The sequence below is a fragment of the Arachis stenosperma genome, chromosome 6 (genome assembly GCF_014773155.1).
Source record: "Arachis stenosperma cultivar V10309 chromosome 6, arast.V10309.gnm1.PFL2, whole genome shotgun sequence".
NCBI classification, from domain to species: domain Eukaryota; kingdom Viridiplantae; phylum Streptophyta; class Magnoliopsida; order Fabales; family Fabaceae; genus Arachis; species Arachis stenosperma.
This window is the reverse complement of record NC_080382.1, coordinates 89,537,846-89,554,884: the sequence shown is the minus strand read 5'-3', so window position 1 is coordinate 89,554,884 and position 17,039 is coordinate 89,537,846. Positions and strand designations below refer to the sequence as shown.

The 17,039-nt window shown below is 39.3% G+C and overlaps 1 non-coding gene across 1 annotated transcript; it reads right to left on the bottom strand.

The window, feature by feature from the left end:
* Positions 1 to 16,718: 16,718 nt before the first annotated feature.
* Positions 16,719 to 16,822, bottom strand: LOC130938515 (small nucleolar RNA R71). Its single transcript, XR_009069679.1, has one exon. It is a non-coding gene; the product is annotated as a small nucleolar RNA R71 (small nucleolar RNA).
* Positions 16,823 to 17,039: the final 217 nt, after the last annotated feature.

Genomic DNA, 17,039 nt, shown 5'->3' with positions numbered 1-17,039 from the left:
ATACCAATCAACCAGGAGGAGAAGGAGCCAATAATAATCAACAACAAAGAAGAGTTTTGGCTTCATACACATTTGCAAATGCTAGGCATTGTGGGAGTAGCATTCTTCCTCCCAATGTCAATGCAAACAACTTTGAACTCAAGCCACAACTCATCACTCTGGTGCAAAACAATTGTTCTTTTGGAGGAGGGCCTTTGGAGGATCCAAACCAACATTTGTCTACTTTCTTGAGAATTTGTGACACAGTGAAAACAAATGGTGTGCCCCCTGATAGCTACAAGTTGCTACTCTTTCCATTCTCTCTGAGGGATAAAGCAACTCAATGGCTAGAGACCTTTCCAAAAGAAAGCATCAACACTTGGGATGACTTGGTGAGCAAGTTCCTTGCCAAATTCTATCCACCTCAAAGAGTCCTAAGGTTGAAGACAGAGGTTCAAACATTCACTCAAATGGAGGCCGAGAGCTTATATGAAGCATGGGAGAGATATAAGGCTCTATTGAGGAAATGTCCACCAGAAATGTTCACTGAGTGGGACAAGTTGTAAAACTTCTATGAGGGACTCACTCTTAAAGCTCAAGAAGCTCTTGATCATTCTGCAGGAGGCTCTTTACAGCTCATGAAAACCACAGAGGAAGCTCGAAACCTCATTGATATGGTGGCCAACAACCAATATTTCTTTGCTCATCAAAGACAACGCCAACCATCACAAAGAAGAGGAGTCATGGAGTTAGAAGGAGTCGATTCAATTCTAGCCCAGAATAAGATGATGCAGCAGCAGATTCAACAACAATTTGAGCAAATGGCTAAGAGAATTGATGGCTTGCAAGTGGCAGCAGTGAGCACCACAAGCCAACCTCCAACCACTCGGGTGCAAAATGAAGAAACTCAAGAAGAGCAACAACAAGAGCAGGTTCAATACATGCACAACCAAAATCCTGGAACAAATGAAGTCTATGGAGATACCTACAATCCATCTTGGAAGAACCATCCCAACCTCAGATGGGGAGACAACCATAATCAAAACCAACAACCATGGCAAAGAAACACAAGCCAAAACAATTGGAAAAACACAAACCATAACCCCCAGCCAAACACTAACCAAAATACATACAGAAAGCCACAAAACAACTACCCAAATTCTAACCAATACCCACTCAATAGCCAACCAACTAACCAAAACACTCATCATCATCCCTCAACACCCCAAAACCAACCCATCACACAAGATTCACAGAGAATCACCAATCTAGAGCTACTCATGGAAAAACTGATGAAAAACCAAGAACTGACAAACAAGAATCAAGAAGCTACCATGAAGAACCTAGAGAGGCAGATTGGGCGAATCTCTAAGAAGATCTCTGTTGAGAAGCCATCAAGTTCACTACCTAGTGACACCATTCCCAACCCAAAGGAAGAATGCAAGGTGGTGCAACTAAGAAGTGGAAGAGTGTTAACAGATGGTAGCCAAGGAGCAACAAAGAAGCTTATGGAGAATGACACTGAGCCAACAAAGAATGATGAAGCCATCAACAAAGACACAATAAGCAAGAGTGCTCCAGAACAACTCACAGAGGAAGACAACAAGTCACAGAATTTGAAGAAAGGAAAGAAGATCATGGCAGAATCAAGTCCAAAACAACATCAAGTGGAGAAGAGCCCAACACCACCACTACCTTATCCACAAAGATTTCACAAGGAAACAAAGGACCAGCACTTCCACAAATTTCTTGAGACTTTCAAGAAGTTGGAAATCAACATACCTTTGGCAGAGGCTTTGGAGCAAATGCCCCTGTATGCTAAGTTTCTAAAGGAGCTCATTAACAAGAAAAGAGATTGGAATGAGAAGGAAACGGTGATGCTTAGTGAGGAATGTAGTGCCGTGCTCCAAAAGGGAATCCCACCAAAACTCAAGGATCCAGGGAGTTTTGTAGTGTCATGCACTATAGGCAAACTATCCTTGGATAAAGCTCTTTGTGATCTAGGAGCTAGTATCAACTTAATGCCTTTGTCCATGATGAAGAAGTTGGCCATAGAAGAACTCAAACCCACCAAGATGTCACTAGTCATGGCAGACAGATCAATCAAGATACCAAATGGAATTGTGGAAAATTTGCTAGTAAAGGTTGGAGAGTTTATCTTCCCTGCAGATTTTGTAATCCTAGATACCGATGAGGAAGGCTACAATTCAATCATCTTGGGCAGACCATTTCTAGCAACTACAAGAGCCATTATTGATGTGGAAAAAGGAGAAATGATTTTCAGAGTACACAATGAGCAAATGATCATCAATGTTTTTAAGTCAATGCAACACCCCCCAGAGAAGGAAGATCATTTGAGGGTGGACATGATAGAGAGCCTGGTGGAAGAAATACTAGACATTGATCAGCATGAGCAAGAAGGAGATAATCAAGAAACAATAGAGGAACAGGTGGCTGAGGCTTTCATAAACACAGAAGTGGAACCAAGCAAGAAAGAAGAGGTGCAGAAGCAAGAACTGAAACCATTACCTTCTCATCTCAAATATGCATTTCTTGGGACTTCAGAAAGCCTCCCGGTGATTATCAATTCATCCTTGACAAAGAAAGAAGAAGGAGAACTTCTTGATGTTCTCAGAGCCCACAAGGATGCATTGGGGTGGACCATTGATGACTTGAAGGGCATCAGCCCTACAGTATGCATGCATAAGATTCTTTTGGAGGACAATTCCAAAGCAGTAATTCAACCTCAGAGAAGACTAAACCCTGCAATGAAGGAAGTTGTCCAGAAGGAAGTGATGAAGTTATGGAATGCAGGAATCATATATCCCATTTCCGATAGCTCATGGATAAGCCCAGTCCAAGTGGTACCAAAGAAAGGAGGGATGACAGTCATTACCAATGAGAAGAATGAACTCATTCCCACCAGAACAGTGACAGGATGGAGGATGTGTATTGACTATAGAAGATTGAATGATGCCACACGCAAAGATCACTTCCCACTTCCATTCATTGATCAAATGCTTGAGAGGCTGGCTGGCCATGCTTATTATTGCTTCTTGGATGGCTACTCTGGGTATAATCAGATAGTGGTAGATCCAAAGGACCAAGAAAAGACTTCATTCACATGCCCAGTTGGAGTTTTTGCCTATAGAAGAATGCCATTCGGATTATGCAATGCCCCAGCCACTTTTCAAAGGTGTATGCTCTCCATTTTCTCAGATATGGTTGAAAAATTTTTAGAGGTTTTCATGGATGACTTTTCTGTTTTTGGTGACACTTTCAATACTTGCTTAAACCATCTAACTCTTGTCTTGAAACGGTGCCAAGAAACTAATTTGGTTTTGAATTGGGAGAAGTGCCATTTCATGGTACCTGAGGGGATTGTTCTTGGTCATAAAGTTTCAAGAAGAGGAATAGAGGTTGACAAGGCAAAAGTTGAAATAATAGAAAAACTCCCTCCACCAACTAATGTGAAATCTGTTAGAAGTTTCTTGGGGCATGCAGGATTTTATAGAAGGTTTATCAAAGATTTTTCTAAAATAGCCAAACCTTTGAGTAACCTTTTGATGATTGATCAACCTTTTGTTTTTGATAAGAACTGCCAGCATGCTTTTGAAACTTTAAAACACAAACTCACAACAGCACCAATTATCACACCCCCTGATTGGGACTTACCATTTGAACTCATGTGTGATGCAAGTGAAATTGCAATTGGTGCTGTACTTGGGCAGAAGAAGGGAAACTTGCATCATATCATATATTATGCAAGTAAAGTATTGAATGAAGCTCAAAAAAATTACACTACAACAGAGAAGGAATTGCTAGCTGTAGTCTATGCATTTGATAAGTTTAGATCATATTTGATAGGATCTAAAATTGTGGTTTATACTGATCATGCTGCTCTCAAGTATTTGATGTCAAAACAGGATGCTAAACCAAGACTTATCAGATGGATTCTACTCCTACAAGAATTTGACATTGAGGTAAAGGACAGGAAAGGCACTGAAAATCTAGTTGCTGATCATTTGTCAAGGCTGCCACCAGAAACAATTCAAAAGGCCTCAGTACCTGTGAATGAAAGCTTTCCAGATGAACATCTCATGCAAATCCAACAAACACCATGGTTTGCTGATATAGCAAACTACAAAGTAGGGAGAAAGATACCACATGAATTCACTAAGCAACAAGTGAGGAAACTAATCAATGAAGCAAAGAAGTTCTTATGGGATGAACCCTATTTGTTCAGAAGGTGTTCTGATGGAATAATCAGGAGATGTATTCCTGAGAATGAAACAAGAGATGTATTATGGCATTGCCATGGCTCAGCCTATGGTGGACACTTTGGTCCAGAAAGAACAGCAGCAAAGGTATTACAAAGTGGTTTCTATTGGCCAACCATCTTCAAAGATGCCAGGGAATTTGTCCACCAATGCAATGAATGCCAAAGATCAGGAGGACTAACAAAAAGGAATGAGATGCCACAGAACTTCATTTTGGAAGTAGAATTGTTTGATCTATGGGGCATTGATTTCATGGGACCCTTTCCCCCTTCTCATTCATTCAGATATATCTTGGTAGCAGTAGAGTATGTTTCAAAATGGGTGGAAGCCATAGCCACAACTACCTGTGATGCACAAGTTGTTCTTCAATTCCTGAAGAAGCATATCTTCACTAGATATGGAGTACCCAAGGGTCTCATCAGTGATGGTGGTGGCCATTTTTGTAATAGACAGATGGAGAAACTTCTCCACAAATATGGAGTTATTCATAAGGTAGCCACACCATATCATCCCCAAACTAATGGGCAAGCAGAATTAGCAAACAGGGAACTAAAGAAGATCCTAGAAAAAACAGTTGGTAGCACAAGAAAGGATTGGGCTAGGAAGTTGGAAGATGCACTTTGGGCATACAGAACAGCTTTTAAAACTCCTATTGGGAAGTCCCCATTTCAACTGTTATATGGCAAAGCTTGTCATCTCCCTGTAGAGCTTGAGCACAAAGCCTTTTGTGCCACCAAACTTCTAAATTTGGATTCTGAAGCAGCAGGAGAGAAAAGATTGTTGCAGCTGAATGAGCTAGATGAGTTTAGGCTAGAAGCTTATGAAAATACCAAGATATACAAGGAGAAAGCTAAGAGATGGCATGACAAGAAGATTTTGAAGAAAGAATTCAAACCTGGACAACAAGTTCTCCTGTATAACTCACGGCTCAAGATATTCCCTGGCAAGCTTAAGTCTAAATGGACTGGTCCATATTTGGTAACTAAGGTTTTTCCTTATGGGAGCATCGAATTACTAGATGAAGCAACAAAGAATCAGTTTACGGCAAATGGTCATAGAGCAAAATTGTACCTAGGGGGCAATGGAACAAAGAGAAGGAGGTCCAGAACCTGAATCCCTCTTGAAGCAAAAAAAAAAAAAATGAAGATGTCAAGCTAGTGACAATAAAAGAGCGCTTGTTGGGAGGCAACCCAACCTGAGGTAGTATCTTTTCATAGCTTTTCAATAAAAGTGTTGAATAATTGGTGTGGAATGCAAGGAGCTAAGTTTGGTGTTACACACCAAAACAATTTGAGAAGAATGAAAACTTCTAAGTTTGGTGTTCCACCAAAAATATCATTTAATACATTCTCACCTCTTGCATGATTCTAACTCCAAGCAATCAACCACATTATTCAACTGTTAAATTGTTTTTTTTTTAGCTTTAATTCCATTAACCCTTAGCAAGGATACATGGTTTCAAACATGGTTAACTTGGTACATCTGAGACAGTGGCAAAACAATTAAGTTTGGTGTTCACACACCAAAACAAATCCTGAAACCCCACTCAGTTATGCTTACTAACCATATAATCAAGGGCTTGAGAAGCAAGCAACTTTGAGGATTATGCAGGACAAGAGTCAATAATTGAAGACATTATGCATCTTAACTCAAAGAGGACACAACAGAAGGAAAAATCAAAGAGCTGCAACTTCAAAGGTTGTATCTGAACTTAATCCATGCTGTTGTGTGATGTTTTGAAGTTGGGAACCTTTGTATGTCTTGCTAAAGTGTTTATCTAGTTGCAAGTGAAATTGATTGTTAAAAATGCTAAGCCTGCATATTGCTTGTTATCCACCACTTAGCTTTAAATATTGTTTTGTTTCCCATATGCTTGAATAAAAGGGTTTGGTTTGAATTGAAAAGAAAAATATCCAATGTTGCATAAGTATGAATAGAAGTTGGTGGTGGTCTATGTGTTTGATTAAATGCATGACTCATGAAATAAGTGTTGCATAATATCATTCTCATTCAATTGTGAGTTAGCTTGCTGTTACAAAGTCTCTTATCAAGAAAGAAACAACCCTTGGTAACAAAAACAGAAAGAAAAGAGAAAGAAAAAGCCAAAATGGCAAGAAAAACAAAGAATAAAGGTTGGACACCAATGGCTTGAACCTTAGGACAAATGCCTGTGGTGTTCTTGTACTAAGATCTGCTTGGATGAGTAAATTCTAAGGGGTATTTTGAAACCCGGTCACTTAGATCAACTGATTTGGGATGGCCAATTGAAAATCCACAATAAAGAGCAACTTAGATACAAATCATTTAGTGATCCAAAGAGATGCTGGGCATCAATGATCCTAGGAAGAATTAATGAGCTAAGTGTCTGTGGTGGAAGGATGTTGAGCAAAAGAAAAGAAAATAAAGCCAAAGGCTATGCTGCAGCATTTGACACCCAACCTCTAAAAGAATAATAAGCTTGTTAAAGCATTATAAGCCAAGAAAAGTTAGCAAGGGTGGAATCAAAAATTGAGTCATCTAACAGCAAGTTTAGCAAGCCTTTGAAGAAAGATATGCATTATGTAACAGCAACAATAACTTGAGTTGTCATTGTCTGCATAAATGCCCCATAGATTGAAGTTCTGCTATCTGCATAATAAGGATATGCATTCTTTTCTTATTCATTTCATTTACTCTTAGTTTTGATGCTTGCTTGGGGACAAGCAAGGTTTAAGTTTGGTGTTGTGATGACAAGTCATCATATACCCATTTTTCAAGCTAATTTCACTTGTTTTGTTAGCATTTATGCACTTTCTTGCATCCTAAGTAAGTGATTGGAGTGAAAATGCATAACTTCTCTAAATCAAGCAATCACCATGAAATTAATGTTAAATCATGAGGTTTAAGCTAATTTTAATTACATTTTAATTGATTTATAAGCCTCTTGAATTTAGTGATACTTTGAGTGGTTGTTTGGTTTATTGTAGGTGAAGAAAAGAAAAAAATGAAAAGCGTGGCCTAAGAAGCGTGACACAAGAAAAGGAAAGCGTGGCCAAAGAGGAGAGAAGCGTGCCGCAACTAATGGGGGGAAGCAACATTGCCCTCCACAAGGGCAGAATGCCCTCTAGGAGAGCAACATTAGGTGACCAAGCAAGAATAGGCAACTCTGCCCTGCCCACTCCAAGGGCAGAGCACAAAATGGTGCCTTGGAGCCAAGAGAAGGAGAACATTGCCCTGCCCTTGTGGAGGGCAGAATCGGGCACTACAAGGAAGAAAATCAACAAAAAATATCAACTATGCAAGCCACAAGGTTCGAACAAAGAACCATGAGGAAGCCAAGCTCTAAGACCCATTGCCGTGCCAAGAAATCAAGCAAAAAAGTGAGAAGCGTGCGTCCGCCCAGTTTCGAACATGGGCCATGAAGATTGGGAACATTGCCCTGCCCTTGGCGCGGGCAGGGCAGAATCTTGAATCTGGCGCACCAATTTTGATTCGCGCGCACCAAATTTCCCCCTTGCCGCACGAACTTGGCGCACAACGCTCGTCCAGGGCCATTCAGCGCGCACCAAACTTCCTGCCCTGCCCTTGGCGCGGGCAGGATCTTGTGTGGCGCACCAAGAAGCAAAACGCGCGCACCAACATCCCCTGGCAGCACCAAACTTCCTGCCCTGCCCTTGGCGCTGGCAGGGCAGCCTCTCAAGCACCACGCCGTGCCAGACTCGCACTCCTGGCGCACCAGACGCGCACCACGCAGCACCAACTTGCACCAAGGCCGCACCAAGCTTGTGCACCATGCATCAATTTTCTACCCTACCCGCCACAAGGCCAGGGCAGCCTCCTGGGAGTGAATTTCATGGGCCGAAAATTTAAATTAAAATCCCATTTTAGCTCATTTCTTCACCAACTCAAAAGCCCATCCAAATCCCAAAATCCAAGAATAGAAAGTGTATAAATAGGAGTTAGTTTGATTGAATTAGGACCTTTAGCTACCTTGAGCTTTTATTTTACTTTTTACCACTTAGACTTTTACCTTGGCTTTTGAATTTCATTTTTCCTTGAGCTTTCTTGAGAGACTTGTCCGAGAACTAAGAGGATCAAGGGAGAATTGACTGATCTCCTTCCTCATTTCCCTTGGGCAATTCTATTCTTTTGTTTTTGAGTTTTGGGTGTGTGAAATTGGGGAAATTCTGTCCCAATTCCCATTCAAGCTCTTTGCACTTTGTTTTCTGCATAATTCAATTCCAATTCTGTTCATCTATTGCTTCTTCTTTAATTTTCTGTCAATTGCTAGTTAATTCAGATCTGGGAAGGAAATTGGGTTTTAGGCTCTGCTACCTAAGCCCTTGGGATCCTGAGATCATAATTTTACTTTTGGTTCTTCTGTGAACCTCTGCTACATTTTATATCATTTATGTTTGAATGTTTATCGCTTCTGATTTACTTTCTGTTCAACCATTTACTGCAATTTACTTCTTCTTTGTTTAGATCTTGCAATCCCAGTCCTCAATTCCCTTTTATATTCAAGCCATTTATCTTTCTTGCCATTTAAGTTACTGCAATTTAAGTTTCTTGCACTTTAAGTTTCAGTCATTTACTTTCTTGCTCTTTAAGATTCTGCACATTTATAATTCTGTTCTTCAATTTACTGCACTTTTCCCTTCCCCCTTTACATTTACTGTCATTTAATTCTTGTTAAACACAAATCACCCAACCAAAACTTGATTCGCTTGACTAAATCACCCACTAAACTAAAATTGCTCAATCCTTCAATCCCTGTGGGATCGACCTCACTCATGTGAGTTATTATTACTTGATGCGACCCGGTACACTTGCCGGTGAGTTTTGTGTTGGATCGTTTTCCACACATCAATGGTTACACTGGGTATTTTCAAATTCATATAGCTCCTGAAGATCAGGAGAAAACTACTTTTACATGTCCCTTTGGAACGTATGCATATAAGAGGATGCCTTGTGGCTTATGCAATGCACCGGCTACGTTCCAAAGATGCATGATGAGCATTTTGTCAGATCTTCTTGAGAACTGTATGGAAGTTTTCATGGATGACTTTAGTGTGTATGGTGATTCGTTTAACCTTTGCTTGGATAGTTTAGCTAGAGTATTAGACAGGTGTGTTAGTTCAAACCTTGTATTGAATTTTGAAAAATGTCATTTTATGGTAAAAAAAGGTATTGTTCTAGGACATGTTGTTTCTAATAGTGGTATTTCAGTTGATCCAGCTAAGGTAGATGTCATTTCTGGTTTTCCTTACCCCTCCTCCGTGAGGAAAGTCCGTCCGTTTCTTGGTCATGTAGGTTTCTACCGGTGATTTATCAAGGACTTCAGTAAGGTAAAACTACCTTTATCCTGATTGCTGCAGAAGGATGTTGACTTCGAGCTGAGTGAGGACTGCATGGAAGCATTTGATAAGCTGAAGATCGCCTTGACTCAAGCTCCGATTGTGAGAGGACCAGACTAGAGCTAGCCATTTGAGATAATGTGTGAAGCCTCTAACTATGCAGTAGGAGCGGCGCTGTTTCAGCGCGAAGGTAAGGACTCTTTTATAATTGCTTATGCTTCTAAGACCTTAGATGCTGCTCAGTCTAATTATATTACAACTGAAAAAGAGCCTCTGGCTATTGTTTTTGCTCTGGATAAATTTCGAGCCTACTTACTTGGTACTAAGGTTGTAGTATACTCAGACCATGCAGCTCTAAAATATTTATTAGCTAAAAAAGAGTCCAAACCAAGGTTAATACGTTGGATATTGTTGCTGCAAGAATTTGATTTAGAAATCAAAGATAGGAGTGGTTCCCAAAATTTAGTGGCAAACCACTTGAGTCGCCTTGAGCACATTAAGAATGACTCCACTCCCATCAATGATGATTTTCCATTAGATAGCTTGCACGTAATATCTGAAGTAGTTCCTTGGTACACACCTGTAGCTAATTATTTTGTTAGTCGTACCTTTCATCATAATTTTACTAAACATCAAAGGGACAAGCTTAAAAGCGAGTCCAAGTATTATATATGGGATGACCCTTATTTACGGAGATGTGGTGCTGACGAAATAATTAGAAGGTGTGTGCCACAATCAGAATTCCAGTCGATTTTGGAGGCCTGCCACTCTTCTGAGAGTGGTGGACATTTTGTCCCTCAAAGAACAGCTAGAAAAATTTTAGACTGTAGATTCTAGTGGCCCACACTATTTAAGGATGCAACTGCTTTCTGCGAATCTTGCTCCTCATGCTAGAAGTTTGGGAATATATCCAAGATGGATGAGATGCCCCAACAACTTATGTTGTTCTGTGAAATTTTTTATGTTTGGGGCATTGACTTCATGGGTCTATTTCCAAACTCTAACGGTTTCTTATATGTACTATTAGTTGTTGATTATGTTTCCAAATGGGTGGAAGCAATTCCTACCCGTACTAATGATGCTAACACTGTTGTCTCCTTTGTTCGAAATAATATTATCTGTCGCTTTGGATCACCACGAGCAATCGTGAGTGATCAAGGCACTCACTTTTGTAACAGGAGATTAACAGGTCTACTAAAGAAACATGGCATTGTTCACAAGGTGATAACGGATTACCATCCCTAGACCAATGGGCAGGCCGAGGTGTCGAACAGAGAGATAAAGTGTATCCTAGAGAAGGTCGTCAAGCCTCATAGAAAAGACTGGAGCACTAGGCTTGCAGATGCACTTTGGGCATATCGGACAGAGTACAAGACACCAATCGGAATAAGTCCCTTCCACTTAGTCTATGCAAAGGCTTATCACCTCCTAATGGAGGTGGAGCACAAAGCTTTCTGGGTGTTAAGGGAATGCAACATGGGATTTGAGAAAGCCGGTGCTGAAAGGAAGTTGTAACTAGCAGAATTGGAGAACTTTCTCCTAGAAGCCTATGAAAACTCCAGGCTCTACAAAAAGAGGGTGAGGGCTGTGCATGATAAGAATATCAAGCGAAAAGAGTTTAGACCTGGGGAGTTAGTTCTCCTTTACAACTTCAGGTTGAGGCTCATGCCAGGCAAGCTTAGATTAAGATGGAAAGGCCCCTACGGGTGGAAAAGTCTGAGCCATATGGCCACTTCTTGAAGCTGTATCATGGTGAGAAAATGAAGAACAATAAGGAGCTAGAGATTTTCCTCTTGGCGGATCCACCAACAGAAGAAGACTGAGCTTGTAAACCGTCCAACTTAATGACGTAAAAGAAAAGTGCTAGGTGGGAGTCAACCCACCATGGTATGATCCTCTCCTTTTATTCTTAGTCTTATTTTATTTTATTTTTATCAGTGTTCATTCATAATTTCTACATCATCACCTGCATTTTGCATAAAAAAAAAGGAAAGGAGGGCTTCGACGCGCCAGCGTCTATGACGCATACGCGTCACGCGTGAATGCGCACAACACAAGGATTAAACAGAGAGTTATGTAGAAGTCGAGCAGGAAGTGTGCTTTGCACACAATCAAGCCCATGGGTACGCGTATCTCACGTGGGTGTGTCACTTGAAGTTTTGGCGACCAACGTGTACGCATCCATGACGCGCACACGTGACTAAGGAAATCGTCGTCAATCCATGTTTGAACAGAGAGTTGTGATGGTCTGGGGCTGGCACTGTTCTAGAGGCACAAAAATCACTCACGCGAATGTGTCCTTGACGCGTGCGCGTCATTTTCAGTTTATGCCCATTCACGTGTGCGCGTGCTTAACGCGCACGCGTCGCATGCAATTTTGGCCCCCAACCCAGAATGAACAAAGAGTTGTGCGTGTGCGGGGCTGGTCTCGCGCGACTGGTGATGCATGAAAACTTGTCTCTCAACAAATTTCCCTTCGGCAAGTATACCGAATTGTCGTCAAGTAAAACTCACAATAGAGTGAGGTCGAATCCCACAAGGATTGATTGGTCAAGCAACTTTAGTTAGAAGAATATGCTAGTTGAGCTAAACAGAATTTAGATTGAGATGCAGAAATTTAAATGACTGGAAAGTAAATAACAGAAATTAAAGTGCAGAATCTTAAATGGGGATTTGGGGTAATGAGCATGAAATTAAATGGCAGAAAGTAAAGAGAATGGGTAAGATCAGAAATAGGGAAATCATTAGGTTCAGGAGATGTTGCATTCTCCGGATCAAGTTCATTCTCATCTCTTCCTCAATCAATGCATTCATTGATCTCCTTGGCAATCTTAGGTGATTGGATCCCAATTCCTTAGCAATCCAATCTCTCTAAGCTTGAAAGATTGCCCAATTCCTTGATTTAATTGCTCATGGGAAGAGATGAAGTGTGGTCACTGATTATACCACATGTATTTCCAAATCAAAGTGTTGGGAGGATTACATGTCACTATATCCGCCCAGACCCCAATTTGGTCCAACATGAGAAAGCATTTCTAGCATGATCTCCTCATCCCTTTTCCAAGGCTCAAAGGAGTTCCATTTATGGAGAGTTTCTTTTCCAAAACAACTAACCAATTGAATTAAGATCGAAAGCTTTCTAGTAAGATCAAGAGAAAAGAAAGAAAAAAAAGAATGAAAACTATAATTGATCCATCAAATTACAACAGAGCTCCCTAACCCAATGAAAGGGATTTAGTTGTTCATAGCTCCAGAAATGAAAAATGGCAGAAAAGAAGAATCCATGCTAAAAGTGCAGAAAAGTAAATCTATAGAGAGTAGTTTCCAAAAGTGCCAAGCTTCTCTATAGTTCAAAACTACTCCTATATATACTACTCTTCTTGATCTTTGATGAGCGGATAATTTATACGCTTTTTGGCATTGTTTTTAGGTAGTTTTTAGTAAGTTCAAGCTACTTTTAGGGATGTTTTCATTAGTTTTTATGTTAAATTCACATTTCTGGACTTTACTATGAGTTTGTGTGTTTTTCTGTGATTTCAGATAATTTCTGGCTGAAATTGAGGGACTTGAGCAAAACTCTGAAAAAGGCTGACAAAAGGACTGCTGGTGCTGTTGGAATCTGACCTTCTTGCACTCGAAATGGATTTTCTGGAGCTACAGAACTCAACGGCGGTAGAAAGTAGACATCCAGAGCTTTCCAGCAATATATAATAGTCCATACTTTATTCGGAAATTGACGACGTAGCTTGGCGTTAAACGCCAAGTACATGCTGCTGTCTGGAGTTAAACGCCAGAAAAACGTCATGATCCGGAGTTGAACACCCAAAACACGTCATAACTTGAAGTTCAACTCCAAGAAAAGCCTCAGCTCGTGGATAGATCAAGCTCAGCCCAAACATACACCAAGTGGGCCCCGGAAGTGGATTTATGTATCAATTACTTACTCATGTAAACCATAGTAGCTAGTCTAGTATAAATAGGATAAGTTACTATTGTATTAGACATCTTTGGTCTCAGTTTTGTTTTATTCTTCATCTTAGGAGACTATTGATCACGTTTTGGGGGGCTGGCCATTCGGCCATGCCTGAACCTTTTACTTATGTATTTTCAACAGTGGAGTTTCTGCACACCATAGATTAAGGGTGTGGAGCTCTGCTGTACCTCAAGTTTCAATACAATTACTATTACTTTCTATTCAATTCTCTTTTATTCTTATTCCAAGATATACATTGCACAACACCTTGATGAATGTGATGATCCGTGACACTCATCATCATTCTCACCTATGAACGCGCGTGACTGACAACCACTTCCGTTCTACCTTAGGCCGGGCGCATATCTCTTAGATTTCCCAACAGAATCTTCATGGTATAAGCTAGATAGATGGCAGCATTCATGGGGATCCGGAAAGTCTAACCTTGTCTGTGGTATTCCGAGTAGGATCCTGGGAATCCGGAAAGTCTAACCTTGTCTGTGGTATTCCGAGTAGGATTCCAGTATTGAATGACTGTGACGAGCTTCAAACTCCTGAAGGCTGGGCGTTAGTGATAGACGCAAAAGAATCAATGGATTCTACTCCAACCTGATTGTGAACCGATAGATGATTAGCCGTGCTGTGACAGAGCATTTGGACCATTTTCACTGAGAGGATGGGATGTAGCTATCAACCAAGGGTGATGCCTCCAGACGATTAGCCGTGCAATGACAGTGCATAGGACCATTTTCCCGAGAGGATTAAAAGTAGCCATTGATGATAGTGATGCCCTACATACAGCTTGCCATGGAAAGGAGTAAGAAGGATTGGAAGAGCGAATAGTGAAGTAAAGTTTCAAGAGGAGCACAGCATCTCCATACGCCTATCTGAAATTCCCACTCTTGATTTACATAAGTATTTCTATCCCTTTTATTTTCTTTTTATATTTGATTTTCTAAATTCCATAATTTTATCCTCCTGACTGGGATTTACAAGGTGACCATAGCTTGCTTCATACCAACAATCTCTGTGGGATCGACCCTTACTCGCGTAAGGTTTATTACTTGGACGACCCAGTACACTTGCTGGTTAGTTGAACGGAGTTGTGAATTCAAATAAAGCCAATTATTAAATTTTATACAAGTACAAAGAACATGTGATCACAATTTCGTCCACCAATCTTCTAGTGAGTTCTTCAAGTCTTGGATGTGGGCTTTGGATCTTGAGTTGAAGCAATTCTCATCTTTAGTGGGCCCAACTTGCAGAGAAATATGAATTAGGCTTTGGGTATTTAGTAAGATTTAACGTTGAGTGCCATTGTGGGTTCGAGAACGTTAGTGGCATTCACTTGTTTGAGTCTTGAGTCAATTTTTAAGTTTGGTGTCAATTGCATGCTTTTAAAAACTTTTCTTGCATTTTTCGAAAATCCCATGCATTCATAGTGTTCTTCATGATCTTCAAGTTGTTCTTGATAAGTCTTCTTGTTTGATCTTGATATTTTCTTGTTTTGTGTCTTTTCTTGTTTTTCATGTGCATCTTTGCATTCATATTTTTCATGCATTAAAGATTTCTAAGTTTGGTGTCTTGCATGTTTTCTTTGCATAAAAAATTTTCAAAATTATATTCTTGATGTTCATCATGATCTTCAAAGTGTTCTTGGTGTTCATCTTGACATTCATAGCATTCTTGCATGCATTCATTGTTTTGATCTAAAAATTTCATGCATTGAGTATTTTTGTTGTTTTTCTCTCTCATAATAAAAAATTAAAAAATAAAAAAAATATATTTTCCTTATTTCCCTCCAAATTTTTGAAATTTTGGGTTGACTTGGTCAAAAATTTTTAAAATTAGTTATTTCTTACAAGTCAAGTCAAAATTTCAAATTTTAAAAATCTTATCTTTTTAAAATCTTTTTCAAAAATCATATCTTTTTCATTTTTTTTTCTATTTTTCGAAAATTTCAAAAATCTTTTTCAAAATATTTTCAAAATATTTTTCTTATCTTTACATCTAATTTTCGAAAATTAGCTAACAATTAATGTGATTGGTTCAAAAATTTGAAGTTTGTTACTTTCTTGTTAAGAAAGGTTCAATCTTTAAGTTCTAGAATCTTATCTTGTAGTTTCTTGTTAGTCAAGTCATTTTTAAAATTAAATCTTTTTCAAAATATCTTATCTAACTTCTTATCTTCTTATCTTTTTCAAATTTGATTTTAAAATCTTTTTCAATCAACTAACTAACTTTTTGTTTGTTTCTTATCTTTTTCAAAACCACCTAACTACTTTTCCCTCTTCAATTTTCGAAAATATCTCTCTCTTTTTCAAAAATTCTTTTTAATTAATTAATTGTTTTAAATTTTAATTTCAATTATATTTTATCTTGAATTTTTCGAAAATTACTAACCTCTTTTTCAAAATTATTTTCGAAATTTCCCTTCTCTTTTCTTCTTCTATTTAATTATTTAATTACTAACACTTCTCTTCACCTCTCTCCATCTAATTATTCGAATCCCCTCTTCTACATTCTTCTCCCCTTTCTTCTTCTACTAACATAAAGGAATCTCTATACTGTGACACAGAGGATTCCTCTTTCTTTTTTTGTTTTCTTCTCTTTCATATGAGCAGGAACAGGGAAAAAGGCACTCTTGTTGAAATTGATCCAGAACCTGAAAGGACTCTGAAGAGAAAATTAAGAGAAACTAAATTACAACAATCCAGAAATAACCTTTCAGAAATTTTCGAACAAGAGAAGGAGATGGCAGCCGAAAATAATAATAATGCAAGGAGAATGCTTGGTGACTTCACAAAGCCAACGTCCAAGTTTGATGGAAGAAGCATCTCCATTCCTGCCATTGGAGCCAACAACTTTGAGCTTAAGCCTCAGCTAGTTGCCTTAATGCAACAAAACTGCAAGTTTTATGGACTTCCATCTGAAGATCCTTATCAGTTTTTAACTGAGTTCTTGCAGATCTGTGAGACTGTAAAGACGAATGAAGTTGATCCTGAAATCTACAGACTCATGCTTTTCCCTTTTGCTGTAAGAGATAGAGCTAGAATATGGTTGGATTCACAACCTAAGGATAGCCTGGACTCCTGGGATAAGCTGGTCACAGCCTTCTTGGATAAATTCTTTCCTCCTCAAAAGCTGAGCAAGCTAAGAGTGGATGTTCAAACCTTTAAACAAAAAGATGGTGAATCCCTCTATGAAGCTTGGGAAAGATACAAGCAACTGACCAAAAGATGTCCATCTGACATGTTCTCAAAATGGACCATATTAGATATATTCTATTATGGTCTCTCTGAATTTTCGAAAATATCATTGGACCATTCTGCAGGTGGATCTATTCACCTGAAGAAAATGCCTGAAGAGGCTCAAGAACTCATTGACATGGTTGCAAACAACCAATTCATGTACACTTCTGAGAGGAATTCTATGAATAATGGGATACCTCAGAAGAAAGGAGTTCTTGAA